The following is a 16,615-nucleotide window of genomic DNA, read 5'->3' on the forward strand; positions in this document are numbered from 1 at the left end:
ATTACAGATTAGTTAGAAGTTATGAGCAGTCAGAACACACTTACTAAAACCTAGAGGTTCATGACATTGGATTTGGCAATGATTTCTGAATATGACCCCAAAAGCACAGATAACAAAAACAGATAAAACAGACTACATCAAAATCTTAAACTGCTGTGCATCAAAGGACACAATCAAAGAGGGGAAAGACAAATTACAAAATGACAGAAAACCTTTGCAAATCTTCTTTCTGATAAGGGGTTAATCCTCAGACTATGTAAGGAACTCCTACAACTCTACAATAACAATAACAAAAGACCAAGCTGGGCACAGTGGCTCACACCTGTAATGCCAGCACTGTAATCCCAGCATTTTGGGAGACCAAGACGAGCGGATCACTTGAGGTCAGGAGTTCAAGACCAGCCTGGTCAACATGGTGAAACCCCATCTCTCCAAAACACAAAAATTAGCCAGGTGTGGTGGTGGGCAGCTGTAGTCCCAGCTGTTCAGGGGGCTGAGGCAGGAAAATAGCTTGAACCCAGGAGGCAGAAGCTGCAGTGAGCCAAGATTGCCCCACTGCACTCCAGTTTGGATGACAAAGCAAGATTTTGTCTCAAAAAACCAACAACCAAAAACCAAAAGACCAACAAGATCAAAAAACAGGCAGGGAACTTGAGTAATATTTTCCTAAAGAAGATATATAAATGGCCAACAAGCACATGAAAAGATGCTCAACAACACTCATCACTAGGGAAATGCAAATCAAAACCACAATGAGATACCCGACCTTACATGCAGCAGGATGGCTGCTATTAGAAAGAAAGAAAAAAGAAAGTAACAGGTGTTGTCAAGGATGCAGAAAAATCAGAATCCTTGTGCACTGTTAGCAGGAATGTAAAATAGTATGGCTGCTGTGGAAAACAGTATGGCAGTTCCTCAAAAAATGAAAACTGTATTTGCCACATGATCCAGTAATTCTGGATATACACTTAAAAGAACTGAAAGCAGACACTCAATAGATATTTGTACACCCATGTTCACAGCATTATTCACAATAGTGAAAAGGTAGAGGCAACCCAAACATCCATTAACAGATGAATCAATAAACAAAATGTGGTAAATACATACAAGGGGATTCAGCCTTAAAAAGGAAGGACCTCTGACACATGCTATAACATGGATGAATCTTGAGGGCACTATGCCAGCTTGCTTTCAAAACTCTCTAGATTGTATTTTATTTTTTATTTTATGAGATGGGAGGTCTCACTCTGTCACCCAGGCTGGAGTGCAGTGGTGCAATCTTGGCTCACTGCAACCTCTGCCTTGCAGCCTCAAGTGAGCCTCCCACCTCATCCTCCCAAGTAGCTGGGATTACAGATACGTACCACCACACCCAGCTAATGTTTGTATTCTTAGTAGAGCAGAGTGTCACCATGTTGGCCAAGATGGTCTCAAACTCCCGACCTCAAGGAATCTGCCCACTCAGCCTCCCCAAGTGTTGGGATTGGAAGCATGTGCCACCATACCTAGCCTAGATTATTTCATAATGTCCTCTTTAAATGCTTACATCTCTTCATAGATGCTTTTTAGTAGAGAGATCATAATATCTGATTTTTTTTTTTGAGACTATACGGAACTAGTTGTTAGAACTTTTCATTTGTTTCCTTGGATTGTTTTTCTGAGTTTTGTTTTGTTTTGTTGAGATGGAGTTTTGCTCTTGTTGCCCAGGCTGGAGTGCAATGGCACAATCTCAGCTAACTGCAACCTCTGTCTTCCAGGTTCAAGCAGTTCTCCCGCCTCAGTCTCCCAAGTTGCTGAGATTACAGGCACCCACCACCATGCCTAGCTAATTTTTTGTATTTTTAGTGGAGATGGGGTTTCCCCATGTTGGCCAGGCTGGTCTCCAACTCCTGACCTCAGGTGATCTGCCCACCTCAGCCTCCCAAAGGGCTGGGATTAAAGGTGTGATGGTTTTTTCTTTTTACCTTTTTGCTTGTTTCTTTCACATTTTTTATTTATTTATTTTCTATTCTTATATATGTTTCATACTAATATTTTCTTATTTTAGTAAGAAATTCAGTTAATTGCTGAAGGATAATGTAGGGTAGAGGGATTGGGAAGGTTAAAAGAAAAAAACTGAGGGAGTCCCAGCTATGAGTTGGAATTTTTGGTCATTAATGAACTCTCATCAAATTTAATATATCCTTTCCCCTCAGACATGTCTCCCTTTAGTTTTTGGCATTAAAAAGACAGTGTTGGCCGGGCATGGTGGCTCATGCCTATAATCCCACCACTTTGGGAGGTCGAGGCAGGTAGATCTTGACTTGAGGTCAAGAGTTCAAGACTAGCCTAACATGGTGAAACCCTATCTTTACTAAAAATACAAAAATTAGCCAAGCATGGTGGTGCACACCTGTACAGCTGTAATCCCAGCTACTTGGGAGGCTGAGGCAGAAGAATCACTTGAACCCGGGAGGTGGAGGATGCAGTGAGCTGAGATCACAGCACTGCACTCCAGCCTCAGCAACAGAGCAAGACTGTCTCAAAAAAAAAAAAAAAGACAGTTTTATGTACAGTAAACCTTTACATCTTTTCCCTGGGTCCAGTAATCACCATCTTCCCTTCTTTCATTTTACCTCTGATAGTCTCCCTTGGCCTAAAAGCTGGGTTGTCAGTAATAAAAATGCCATGGTTACATAATTTCTATAACCTCAGATGTTCTGTAATATAATAATTCCCCCTTATCTCAGGGGATACATTCCTAGATCCCCAGTGAATCCCTAAAACAATAAATAGTACCAAATCCTATATCTATTGTGCTTTTTTGATCTGGTAACCAAGACACTACTAAGTGACTAACAGGTGAGTAGCAGAGATAGGGACATCTCTGTTTTATTGTGCTTCACTTTGCTGTACTGTGTTGAATAAACTGAAGATTTGTGGTAAGCCTGAATCAAGCAAGTCTGTGTGTGCCATTTTTCCAGCAGTACTTACTTCATGTCTGTGTTACATTTTTCTAATTCTTATGATATTTCAAACTTATCCATTATTACTGTGTCAGTTAGGTGATCTGTGATCAGTGATCTTTGATGTTACTATTATAATTGTTTTGAGGTATCATGAACCATATCCATCTACATACAACAGCAAACTTAATACATAAATGTTTTGTGTGTTCTGGCTGCTCCACCAACCACTCATTCCCACTTCTCTGTCCCTTACCTCAGGCCTCCCTATTCTCTGAGACACAGTAACATTGAAATTAGGTCAATTAATAACCCTACAATGGCCTCTAAGTGTTCAAGTGAAAGGAAGAGTCACATGTCTCTCACTTTCAATCAAAGCTAGAAATGATTAAACTTACTGAGTAGGGCATATCAAAAGCTGAGGACAGCCGAAAGCTAGGCTTCTTGCACTGAAAACTTAGCGAAGTTGTTAATACAAAGAAAAAAAAAATTTTTTTTTTCCCCAAGATGGAATCTCACTCTGTTGCCCAGGCTGGAGTGTAGTGGCACAATCTCGGCTCACTGCAACCTCCGCCTCCCGGGTTCAAGCGATTCTCCTGCATCAGCCTCTTAATTAGCTGGGATTACAGGTAGCCACCACCATGCCTGGTGAGGCTAATTTTTGTATTTTTAGTGGAGACAGTGTTTTACTATGTTGGCTAGGCTGATCTTAAACTCCTGACCTCAAATGATCCACCCATCTGAGCCTCCCAAAGTGCTCGGATTGCAGGAGTGAGACACTGCCCCTGGCCGGAAAAAGTGTTTGAAGGAAATTACAAGTGCTACTCCAGTGAACACAAATGATAAGACAATGAAGCAGCCTTACTACTGAAATGGAGAAAGTCTGAGTGGTCTGGATAGATTAAACCAACCACAACATTCTCATAAACCAAAGCCTAATCCAGAGCAAAGCCCTAATTCTCTTCTATTCAATGAAGGCTGAGAGAGTGCTGGAAGCAATGGAAGAAAAGTCTGAAGCTAGCAGAGGTTGGTTCATGAGGTTTAAGGAAAAACGTCATCTCCAAAACAAAAAAGTGCAAGGTGAAGAAGCAAGTGCTGATGGAGAAGCTGCAGCAAGTTATCCAGAAGATCCTGCTAAGATCATGGGTGAAAGTGGATACACTGAACAACAGTTTTTCTTTTTTAATTTTTATTTTTTGTAGAGACAGAATCTCGCTTTGTTGTCCAGGTTGGTCTTGGACTCCTGGGCTTAAGTGAGCCTCCTACCTCAGCATCCCAAAGTGCTGAGATTACAGGCATGAACCATCATACTAGACCACAGATATTTCAGTGTAGACAAAACCGCCTTATATTGGAAGAAGATACCATCTAGGAATTTCATAGCTAGAGAAAAATTAATGCCTGGCTTCAAAGGGCAGGCTGACTCTCCTGTCAGGGCTAATGCAGCTGATGACCTTAAGTTGAAGCCAATTCTCATTTGCCATTCCTAAAACTCTAGGGCTCTTAAGAATGATGCTGGCCAGGCGCGGTGGTTCACAATTGTAATCCCAGTACTTTGGGAGGCCAAGGCAAGCGGATCACCTGAGGTCAGGAGTTCAAGACCAGCCTGACCAACATGGTGAAACTCTGTCTCTACTAAAAATACACAAATTAGCCGGTCATGGTGGCATGCCTGTAGTCACAGCTACTTGGGAGGCTGAGGCAGGAGAATCACTTGAACGTGGAGGCGGAGGTTGTGGTGAGCCAAGATCATGCCATTGCACCCCAGCCTGGGTAACAAGAGTGAAACTCCTTCTAAAAAAAAAAAAGAATGATGCTCAATCTACTCTGCCTGTCCTCTATAAATGGAACAACAAAGCTTGAATGATAGCACGTCTGTTTACAGCCTGGTTTACTGAGTATTTTAAGCCTACTGTTGAGAACTACTGCTCAAAAAAAAAATATTTCTTACAAAATATTACTGCTTGCGCTGGGTGCAGTGGCTCACTCCTGTAATCCCAGGACTTTGGGAGGCCGAGGCAGGTGGATCACCTGAAGTCAGAAGACCAGCCTGAACAACATGGTGAAACCCCATCTCTACTAAAACTACAAACATTAGCCGGCCATGGTGGCACATGCCTGTAATCCCAGTTACTCAGGAGACTGAGGCAGCAGAATCGCTTGAACCCGGGAGGTGGAGGTTGCAGTGAGCTGAGACCATGCCATTGTACTCCAGCCTGGGCAAGAAGACCAAAAACTCCATCTCAAAAAAAAAAAAAAAAAAAAAAAAAAAAATATATATATATATATATATATATATATGTATGTATGTATACACAGACACACACACACACACACACACACACACACACACACACACACACAAACTGCTTGTTGACAATGCATCTGATCATCCAAGAGCTCTGATGGAGATAAGCAGATTAAAAGTTGTTTTCATGCCTGCTAACACAACATCCATTTTGTAGCCCATGGGTCAAAGAGTAATTCTGATTTTCAAGTCTTAGTCTTATTTTTTCTTTTTTCTTTTTCTTTTCTTTTTTGAGAAGAAGTTTTGCCCTTGTTGTCCAGGCTGGAATGCAATGGCACTATCTCAGCTCACTGCAACCTCTGCCTCCTGAGTTCTAGCAAGTCTCCTGCTTCAGCCTTCCTAGTAGCTGGGATTACAGGCACACATCATCACGCCCAGCTAATTTTTTTTTTTTTTTGTATGTTTAGTAGAGAAGGGGTTCCACTATGTTGGCCAGGTTGTTCTCAAACTCTTGACCTCAGGTGATCCACCCGCCTCAGCCTCCCAAAGTGCTAGGACTACAGGTGTAAGCCACTGCACCCGGCTCATTTCTTACTTTTTTGAGATGGAGTTTTTCTCTTGTTGTCCAGGCTGGAATGCAATGGTGCAATCTCAGCTCACGGCAACCTCTACCTCCCAGGTTCAAGTGATTCTCCTGCCTCAACCTCCCAAGTAGCTGGGATTATGGGCGCCCGCCACCATGCCCAACTAATTTTTACATTTTTGGTAGAGACAGGGTTTCCCATGTTAGCCAGTCTGATCTCAAACTCCTGACCCCAGGTAATCCACCTGCCTTGGCCTTCCAAAGTGCTGGGATTACAGGTGTGAGCCATCACACCCAGCCTCATGTGATTATTTCAGAAACATATTTTTTGGCCGGGCATGGTGGCTCATGCCTGTAATCCCAGCACTTTGGGAGGCGGAGGCAGGCAGATCACCTGAGGTCAGGAGTTCAAGACCAGCCTGGCCAACATGGTAAAACCCTCTCTACTAAAAATACAAAATAAGGCTGGGCGGGGTGGCTCATGTCTGTAATCCTAGCTCTCTGGGAGGCTGAGGGAGGCACATCACCTTAAGTCAGGAGTTAGAGACCAGCCTGGCCAACATGATGAAACCCCATCTCTACTAAAAATACAAAAAGTTAGTTGGGGGTGGTGGCAGGCACCTGTAATCCCAGCTACTTAGGAGGCTGAGGCAGGAGAATCATTTGAACCTGGGAGACAGAAGTTGCAGTGAGCCAAGACTGCACCATTGTACTCCAGGTCCTGGCAACAAAAGTGAAACTCCGTCTAAAAAAGAAAATGCAAAATTTGCTACGTGGTGGTGCATGCCTGTAATCCAAGCTACTCAAGAGGCTGAGGAGAATCGCTTGAACCCAAGAGGCAGAGGTTGCAGTGAGCTGAGACCACACCATTGCACTCCAGCCTGGGTGACAGGAGTGTAACTTCATCTCAAAAAAAAAAAAAGGACCTTTTTTTTTGAGATGGAATATAACTTAGGGATGGCCTTAGATTTCATCACGTTATTCTGAAGAGCATGGAATTTTTTAAATAAAGGAATACATTTTTTAAGGCTATAGCTGCCATCAATAGTTTTTCCTCTGGGGAATCTAAACAAAGTAACTTGAAAACTTTTTGAAAACGAATTACCATTTAGATGCCATTAGGAATATTTATGATCATGGGAGGAAGTAAAAATATCAACATTAACAGGAGTTTGGAAGAGGTTGATTCCAGCTCTCATGAACAACTTTGAAGGGTTGAAGACTTCAATTGAGAAAGTAATTACAAATGTGGTAGAAATAGCAAGAGAACTAGAAGTGGAAGTAGAGCTCAAAGATATGACTGGATTTCTACAATCTCCTGATAAAACTTGAACAGGTGAGGAATTTTTTTGCTTGATGAACTAGCAAAAAAAGTGGTTTCTTGAGACAGACTCTCTCTCCTGGTGAAGATGCTGTGAACATTGTTGAAATTTTCAGACAACAAAGGGCTAGGGGCAGTGGCTCACACCTATAATCCCAGGACTTTGGAAGGCTGAGGCAGGCAGATGAAATCAGGTGTTTGAGAGGAACCTGGCCAACATGGTGAAACCCCGTCTCTACTGAAAATACAAAACTTAACTGGGTGTGGTTGCGCATGCCTGTAGTTCAGCTACTCAGGAGGCTGAGACAGGAGAATTGCTTGAAGCCAGGAGGCAAAGGTTGCAGTGAAACGTGATTGTACCACCACACTCCAGTGTGACACAGTGAGACTTCATCTCAAAAAAGAAAAAAAAAAATGACAACAAAGGATTATTCTGTAAAGCTAATTAATAAAGCAGTATCAAAGTTTGAGAGGACTGACTTCAATACTTAAAGTTCTGCTATGGATAAAATGCTACAGATAAATCTTTTTGAAAGGAAGAGTCAATAGAGGTAGGAAACTTCACTGTTGTCTTATTTTAAAGAAATTGCCAGGCCAGGCACAGTGGCTTAGGCCTGTAATCCCAGCACTCTGGGAAGCTGAAGCGGGTAGATCACCTGTGGTCAGGAGTTCAAGACAGCTTGGTCAACATGGTGAAACCCTGTCTCTACTAATAATACAAAAAAATTAGCTGAGCATGGTGGTCCATGGCTGTAATCCCAACTACTCAGGTGGCTGAGGCAGGAGAATTGCTTGAATCTGGGAGGTAGAGGTTGCAGTGAGCCAAGATCGTACCATTGCATTCCAACCTGGGTGACAAGAATGAAACTCTTGTCTCAAAAAAAAAAAAAAAAAAAAGAAATTGCTACAGACCCCCAACCTTCACCAAACACCACCGTCATCAGTCAGCAGCCATCAACAAGGCAAGACCCTTCCCCAGCAAAAAAAACAAAAAGATGTGATTTGCTGAAGGCTCAAATGACTGTTAGTATTATTAGTATTGCTACCATTTTTTTAGCAATAAAGTATATTTTAATTAAAGTATGTACTTTTTTTTTTAGATGTAATGCTATTGCACACTTAATAAACTACAGTATAATGTAAACCTAACTGGGAAACCGGAAACTTTGTGTGACTTGCTTTATTGAGATACTCACTTTATTGCAGTAGTATGGAACTGAACCCACAACATTTCCAAAGAATTCCTGTGCAGCATGGACAGTTAAACAAAAGGATGATTCATCTGCCTGGTGGGATGGAGTGGGATAGCCTGAGATTTCATCAGGTTACTCTGAAGAGCATGCAATTTAAAATGTATGAATTGTTTATTTCTGCAGTTTTCCATTTAATATTTTCAGACCATGGTTGACTTCAGTAATTGAAACCACAGAAAGCAAAACCACAGATAAGCAGAGACTACTTGATACAATTTGGTCTCTACAGCAGTATTCCCTGCTTTTACTAAGGCCAATCCACACTGTGATAAGGGGATCCTGAATATGTTGTCAAGTCACTGACATTCTCACCTAGGGTATGAGAAGGCTCCTGGTGAACTCTTTTAAGCACCCTCTCTCTCTGGCCTCCAGCTTTCACAGCATTTGGCAAATGTGTGTCATAACTTATTTTCATGACTGTGAGGGTGACTTTATGCATCAACTTAGCTAGGCTATAGCACCCAGGTATTTATGTTGTTTATGTTGCTGTGAAAGTATTTGGGAGACACTGTTAGGACTTACAATCAGTTTACTTTAAGTAAAGGAGTTTATCCTTGATGATGTGGGTGAGCCTTATCCAGGCAACTAAAAGGGCTTAAGAGAAAAACTGAGATTTCCCTTAAGAAGAAGAAATTCTGACTCACAACAGCAGTATTAGCTCCTGCCTGAGAGTTTCCAAACTGCTGGCCTGCCCTACAGATTTCAGATTTTGTAGTCCCCCCAATCATATAAGCCAGTACCTTGAAATAAGATAGACTGATTGATTGATTGATTGATAAGAGATAAAGAAAGCTAGAGAGAGAGAGAGAGAGAGAGAGAGATTGTGTGCTGAAAACACTTTATCTGGCTGAGCACAGTGATTGTAATCTCAGCACTCTGAGAGGCCCAGGTAGGTGGATCTCTTGAGCTTGGAAGTTTCAGACCAGCCTGGGCAACATGGCGAAACCCTGTCTCTATAAAAAAATTTTAAAAATAATCCAGGCATAGTGATGGTTCCTGTAGTCCCAGCTACTCAAGAGGCTGAGATGGGAGAATCGCTTGAACCCAGGAGGCGGAGATGAGCTATGACTGTAACACTGCACTCCAGCCTGAGTGACAGAGCAAGATCCTGTCTCAAAAAAAAAAGAGAAAAGAAAAGAAAAAAATACTTTTTCCATTTTATATCCTGTCCTTCAGCAGATGTTCTTTTTTTTTTTTTTTTTTTGAGACGGAGCTTCGCTCTTTTACCCAGGCTGGAGTGCAATGGTGCAATCTCGGCTCACCGCAACCTCCGCCTCCTGGGTTCAGGCAATTCTCCTGCCTCAGCCTCCTGAGTAGCTGGGATTACAGGCACGTGCCACCATGCCCAGCTAATTTTTTGCACTTTTAGTAGAGACGGGGTTTCACCATGTTGACCAGGATGGTCTCGATCTCTCGACCTCGTGATCCACCCGCCTCGGCCTCCCAAAGTGCTGGGATTACAGGCTTGAGCCACCGCGCCCGGCCAAGACGTTCTTAATATGAACTTTTATTTATCAATCTTTTACCTCTCATAATTTATACTTTTTAAACTGTCCTCTACTCTCAAGTCTTACCGATAATTCTCCTATGTTTTCTAAAAAACATAAACGTTTTTTGTTTGTTTGAGACAAGGTCTTGCTCTGTCGCTCAGGCTGTAGTGCAGTGGTACCATTTCGGTTCTGCAGCCTCAACTTTCCAGGCTCAAGCGATCTGCCCACATTGGCCTCCCAAAGTCCTGGGATTACAGGAATGAGACACCATGTCTGGCCAAATTTAAGGTTTTACTTTCACATTTACATTATTACTCCAGCTGAAATTAATTTTTTTTTTGAGATGGAGTTTCACACCTGTTGCCCAGGCTGGAGTGCAATGGTGCAATCTCGGCTCACTGAAACCTCTGCCTCCTGGATCCAAGTGATTCTCCTGCCTTAGCCTCCCAAGTACCTGGGATTACAGGCATGTGCCACCACACCTGGCTAATTTTGTATTTTTAGTAGAGGCAGGGTTTCTCCATGTTGGCTAGGCTGGTCTCGAACTCCTGACCTCAAGTGATCCGCCCGTCTCGGCATCCCAAGGTGCTGGGATTACAGGAGTGAGCCACCACGCCCAGCTGAAATTAATTTTTAAAAATAGGATATGAAGTAAGGCTCCAATGGTCCACATGGCTTTATTCCTTTACATAGCTTTTTTTTTTCAAGATACTTATTACTATACCATGTAATATTTTATTATGTATTTATTTACATATTATCTGCCTCTTCCACTAGAATGTATGCTACATGAAGGCAAGGACTTTATTCTGTTTGTTCATGCTATATCTTCAACATCTACAACAGTAACGTACATAGGAACAAATCAACATTCGATGGATGGATGCATGGATGGATGGATGAGTAAATGGATGGATCGGTGGATGGATGGTAAATAATGAATGGGTAGATGGATTCTGCTTGGTTTTATAGCTCTTTTTTCACACTATGCATTACCCACTGAATTAACATCTTTGTGGCAGCTGTCTCATTCTGCTTTATAATCCTAAGGCACCTAGCACAGTGCTTTACATTTCATACATACTCAGTAGATACTTGTTAAATTAAATCAAATCTACCTCCTTATAACCTTTCTCTCTCACTCTTATCCATCATGCACAATTCTACAAGATTAAGCCACCTAAAATCAGTTGTGATCTACATCTCTCTCCTACTCAAAATCCTCCAATAATTTTTTTCATGAACTTTGATATGAAACCATTGTTTTGGGAAATCTATTTATTATGTACATATAAAATCTTGTGTTAAGCAAGTATGTTATTTAATCCCTACAATAACCCTGTAAGACAAGAAATAGCCTTCCCATGTGACAGGTTAGGAAACGGGCTGAGATTTTTAATATTTCTTCCAGTGTCAGTTATCTAATAAGTAGATGGTCTATCTGATTCCAAGAACGTATCTATTTATACATTTTCTGTAATTTCCCTGATATTCAAAACCTTCCACAACATGGTCACTATCTATTTTTCCAGTATTACTTTTCTACTATAGCCAGAAATTATTATTAAATTTTAGAAGTATATCCTTCCTATAAAGTCTATGTAAATAGTAAAAAATAAGAAGCAAGCAATTAGACAACCATAGGGAAATAATTTAAAAGAAAATCAAAATTCACTGCATGAAATATAGCAATTAAAAATAATATCTATATGACTATTTTGACATGTTTCTCATACCTGTAATTCCAGTATTTGGGAGGCTGAGGTGGCCAGATCACTTGAGCTCACAAGTTCAAGACCAGCTTGAGCAACATGGTGAAACCCTGTCTCTACAAAAAATATAAAAATTAGCCAGGCATGGGGGCATACACCTGTAGTCCCAGCTACTCCAGAGGCTGAGGTGGGAGGATGACTTGAACCCAGGTGGTAGAGGTTGCAATGAGCCAAGATGGCACCACTGCCCTCCAGCCTTGGCAATTAGAGACAGACCCTGTTGAAAAAAAAAAAAAGTTTAAAAATAAGATGGATTGAAGGATGAATAGAGAGATATGTGATACAGCATTTATAGTAAAATGTTAACTGTATCTAGATACAGTCTAAGCAACGAAAATATAGATGTTCACAGTGAAATGTTTTCAACTCTTCTGTATACTTCAAAATATTTAAGTAAATCTATCGAGAAAATTGTATACAAAAATTATTATAAATGTGTAAAAAAAAAGACTCTGCCCTACCCAAGAAAAAAACTAAAGGAAATTTACTAAATTATTAACAGCAGCTGTGTTTGGATAGCATCAAAAGAGTAATTTTTTTTCATTATAGCACAAGCAACGCAGAATTTTTTTAAAATTATAGCATAAGCATATGAGTAATTTTTATGTTTTCCTTTTTGCACTTTTTAGTATTTTACAAATGTTTAACAGGTATGTTACTCAATTCTAATAAAAACCACTTTTAAGAAAACAAAGATCCATAGTATCTTATACTTTACAATCTTATAGTAAAATTAACAGGATATATGAGAGAGAATGAGAATTGATGGATAGAGGCAGACAGATTAAAATGGACAATTGGCCCTCAGACTGCCTCTGTGCTTTAATAAGTATCACCTGAGGAGCTTAAAGGACTGCCCCTTTTTACTGAAAGGTCTCTACTATTAAAATAGTCTATTTTCCTTTTTTTCTTGATGATCAAAAAGACCACTCCTAGTAGGAGTCTTTTCACATTCCCCTATGTCCAGTTGTTTAGAGCTGAGCCAGCCCCTGGGGCCCTGGGCTGCCACCAACCACTACTACCTACTTTGTGTGTTAGTGGAGGCCTCCCAGTCCTGTGGAGCTGATGATCTGGTAAATAGATCTTGAGGCTTTTTAAAAGCATATTCCTGGAATTCTGGCTCCCTACTGTTAAAATAAATAAATTCTCTACACCAGCCTGCCAGAATGGAGTTGGGCTTTAGAGCTAAGGTCAAGGGTAGGGTCAATCAGCAGGGGTCTCACAAAACCCCAGAGGCTGACATTTCAAGGCAGAGTAACTTTTTTTTAAATGTAAAAGTAAGTGTTTGCAGATTCTGGAAACAAACAAACAAACTTGACTTGGCATCTTTTCTTGGGGGTCAGAGGCAATCTGTAGTTATCAGGTGGTAAAATCATAATTAAATAAAGCTCCAGGCTTTATTTAAGGAGGTAACTTTTCTGAGGTTTAACCTTGTTTTGATCAGGTAATTTTCCACCACAGAAAATGGGCTCATATCAAACAGAGTCCTTTTAATGGACAAATTTAAGCACAAAATGTTGTTTCTAAGGTGGCATCTTTGGTGAAAGCACTAGAGAATCAAAAGACTATAAAATTAATATCAAGAAAATATTTAACTTCAGTTATATACTTGGCACAATTTCAGTCTTTTAGCATAAAACAAATTTACCTGTAATTGCAACCTGGTTTAGATTACTTGAGAAAAACAAACATGTCCCCTAAGTCTGACATGTATTTAAAAATTACATAATTCTTTTTTTTTTTTTTTTTTTTGAGATGGAGTTTCACTCTTGTCACCCAGGCTGAAGTGCAATGGTTCGATCTTGGCCAACTGCAACACCCACCTTGTAGGTTCAAGTAATTCTCCTGCCTCAGCCTCCCAAGTAGCTGGGATTACAGGTGTGTGCCATCACACCAGGCTAATTTTTGTCTTTTTAGCAGAGACAGGGTTTCACCATGTTGGCCAGGCTGGTCTCAAACTCCTGACCTTGTGATCTACCCACCTTGGCCTCCCAAAGTGCTGGGATTACAGGCATGAAACACCACACCCAGCCTTTTTTTTTTTTTTTTAAACAGTCTCATACTCTCCCCAGGGCCGGAATGCAGTGGCACAATCTTGGCTCACTGCAACCTCCACCTTCCAGGTTCAAGCATCTCCTGCCTCAGCTTCCCAAGTAGCTGGGATTATAGGCACCTGCCACCATGCCTGGCTAAATTTTGTATTTTTAGTAGAGACAGGGTTTCTCTATGTTGGTCAGACTGGTCTCGAACTCCCGACCTAGGTGATCCACCGGCCTTGGCCTCCCGAAGTACTGGGATTATAGGCGTGAACCACCACATCCGGCCCCATTTGTTAATATTCTTGTATCTATGTTTAGGAGAGACATTGGTCTGTAGTTTTCTTTTCTGGTAATGTCTTTGTTTTTTTGTTTTTTTGTGTGTTTTTTTGAGACAGAGTTTTGCTTTTGTTACCCAGGCTGGAGTGCAATGGTGCGATCTCGGCTCACCTCAACCTCTGCCTCCTGGGTTCAGGCAATTCTCCTGTCTCAGCCTCCTGAGTAGCTGGGATTGCAGGCACACATCACCATGCCCAGCTGATTTTTTTTTTGTATTTTTAGTAGAGACGGGGTTTCACCATGTTGACCAGGATGGTCTCGATCTCTTGACCTCGTGATCCACCCACCTCGGCCTCCCAAAGTGCTGGGATTACAGGCTTGAGCTACCGCGCCTGGCCTTTGGTTTTGTTTTAAGGTGACACCGGCCTCATAGAATGACTTAGGAAGTATTCCCTCTGCTTCTGTCTTCTGAAAGAGGTTGTAAAGAATTGGTATAATTTCTTTCCTAAATGTTTGGCCTTTTTTTTTTTTTTTTTTTTTTTTTTTAAGATAGAGTCTCGCTGTTACCCGAGTAGCTGGGACTACAGGTGCGTACCAGAACTCCCTGCTAATTTTTTTTTTTTTTTGTATTTTTAGTAGAGATGAGGTTTCACCATGTTGGCCAGGATGGGCTCGAGTGAAATTAACACTAGCAAAATAATTAGGTTTCATATAGATCTACAAAAATGCATTTAATGTACAAATACAGAATCACAGCATTTTTAAGCCAGAAGAAGCGTTGTTGCCAAAGTTTTTGGAGCACAGTCCTACATGATACTTCATTTAAAAGGTATTCTATAGTCAAATAAGTTTAAGAAATGGTACATATTAATACTTTACCCTCATCTTGAGAACCCACAATTCAAATAATTATATTAAAGATGGAAAGAAATTCTAAGAACCCAGTATAACTTTGTTTAACCAGTAGTTTGTGAAACACATATGAGCATATAGCCCCCTCTTTTTTTTTGAGACACAGTTTCGCTCTTGTTCACCAGACTGGAGTGCAATGGTGCGATCTGGAACCTCTGCCTCCCGGGTTCAAGCAATTCTCCTCCCTCAACCTCCCGAGTAGCTGAGATTACAGGCATGTGCCACCAAGCCCGGCTACTTTTGTATTTTTAGTAGAGATGGGACTTTTCCATGTTGGTCAGGCTGGTCTTGAACTCCTGACCTCAGGCGATCTGCCTGCTTTAGCATCCCAAAGTGCTGGGATTACAGGCGTGAGCCACCGCACCTGGCCCTCGTTTTTTTTGTTGTTGTTGTTGTTTTTTTTAATTATAATAGCTATTAACATTTTGTAGAATCTCTTTGGGAAACAGTGCTGTAGACTGATGCCCTCATTTTTATAAAAAGAGAAGACACAGGGATAAACTGATCTGCTTAACAAAACAGTCCATTATTTACTTGGACAACTTCATAGGTAAGCTACAAAGTATTGTTATTGTTATTTATTTATTTATTTATTTAGAGACAGGATTTCATTCTGTCGCCCAGACTGGAGTGCAGTGGCATGATCTCGGCTCACCACTAACATTTGCCTCTCAGGCTGTAGTAATTCTGCTGCCTCAGCCTCCCAAGTAGCTGGGATTACAGGCATGCAACACCACACCCAGCTCATTTTTGTATTTTTAGTAGAAAGGGTTTCACCATGTTGGCCAGGCTGGTCTCGAACTCCTGACCTCAGATGATCCACCTGCCTTGGCCTCCCAAAGTGCTGGGATTACAGGCATGAGCCACTGCACCCGGCCTATTTTTTATTTTTTGAGACAGGGTCTCACTCTGTCACCCAGGCTAAAGTGCAGTGGCACAATCACTGCTTACTGCAGCCTCTACCTCCTGGGCTCAAGCAATCTACCTCAGCTTCCTGAGTAGCTGGGACTACAGGTACATACCACCACACCCAGCTAAGTTTTTGCATTTTTTGTACAGACAAGGTTTTGCCATCTTACCCAAATTGGTCTTGAACACCTAAGCTCTAAATATCCTCCTGCCTTGGCCTCTCAAAGTGCTGGAATTACAGATGTGAGCCACCTTGACTCTTAAATGGGATTATGTAAATCAAAGAACTCAGCATCTGATGTAAATTGAACTATTTTGGGGAAGGGAGTAAATTAACTGTTAATGACCTAGCTATGAAAATATCACCGTGCCAGGTGCGGTGGCTCAAGCCTGTAATCCCAGCACTTTGGGAGGCCAAGGCGGGTGGATCACGAGGTCAAGAGATCGAGACCATCCTGGTCAACAAGGTGAAACCCCGTCTCTACTAAAAATACAAAGCAGTTGTGCGTGCCTGTAATCCCAGCTACTCAGGAGGCTGAGACAGGAGAATTGCCTGAACCCAGGAGGCAGAGGTTGTGGTAAGCCAAGATCACGCCATTGCACTCCAGCCTAGGTAACAAGAGCGAAACTCCATCTCAAAAAAAAAAAAAAAGAAAAGAAAATATCACCATAATCGGCCCTCACAAAGTTCAGTAGAGAACTACCCTACAGAACTCTGATAACTCCCATTCACAGTGATTTTGCCCTTCTCTGATCAATGTCATAAAATTCTGTCTTCTATTGTTACCTACCTGCCTCACATGTATTTCTTACCTTTCTGAGTAGACTGCAAGCTCCTAGAAAGCTAGAAGGAATTCATACTTTTCC

The sequence above is a fragment of the Saimiri boliviensis genome, chromosome 13, assembly GCF_048565385.1.
Source record: "Saimiri boliviensis isolate mSaiBol1 chromosome 13, mSaiBol1.pri, whole genome shotgun sequence".
Classification (NCBI taxonomy): domain Eukaryota; kingdom Metazoa; phylum Chordata; class Mammalia; order Primates; family Cebidae; genus Saimiri; species Saimiri boliviensis.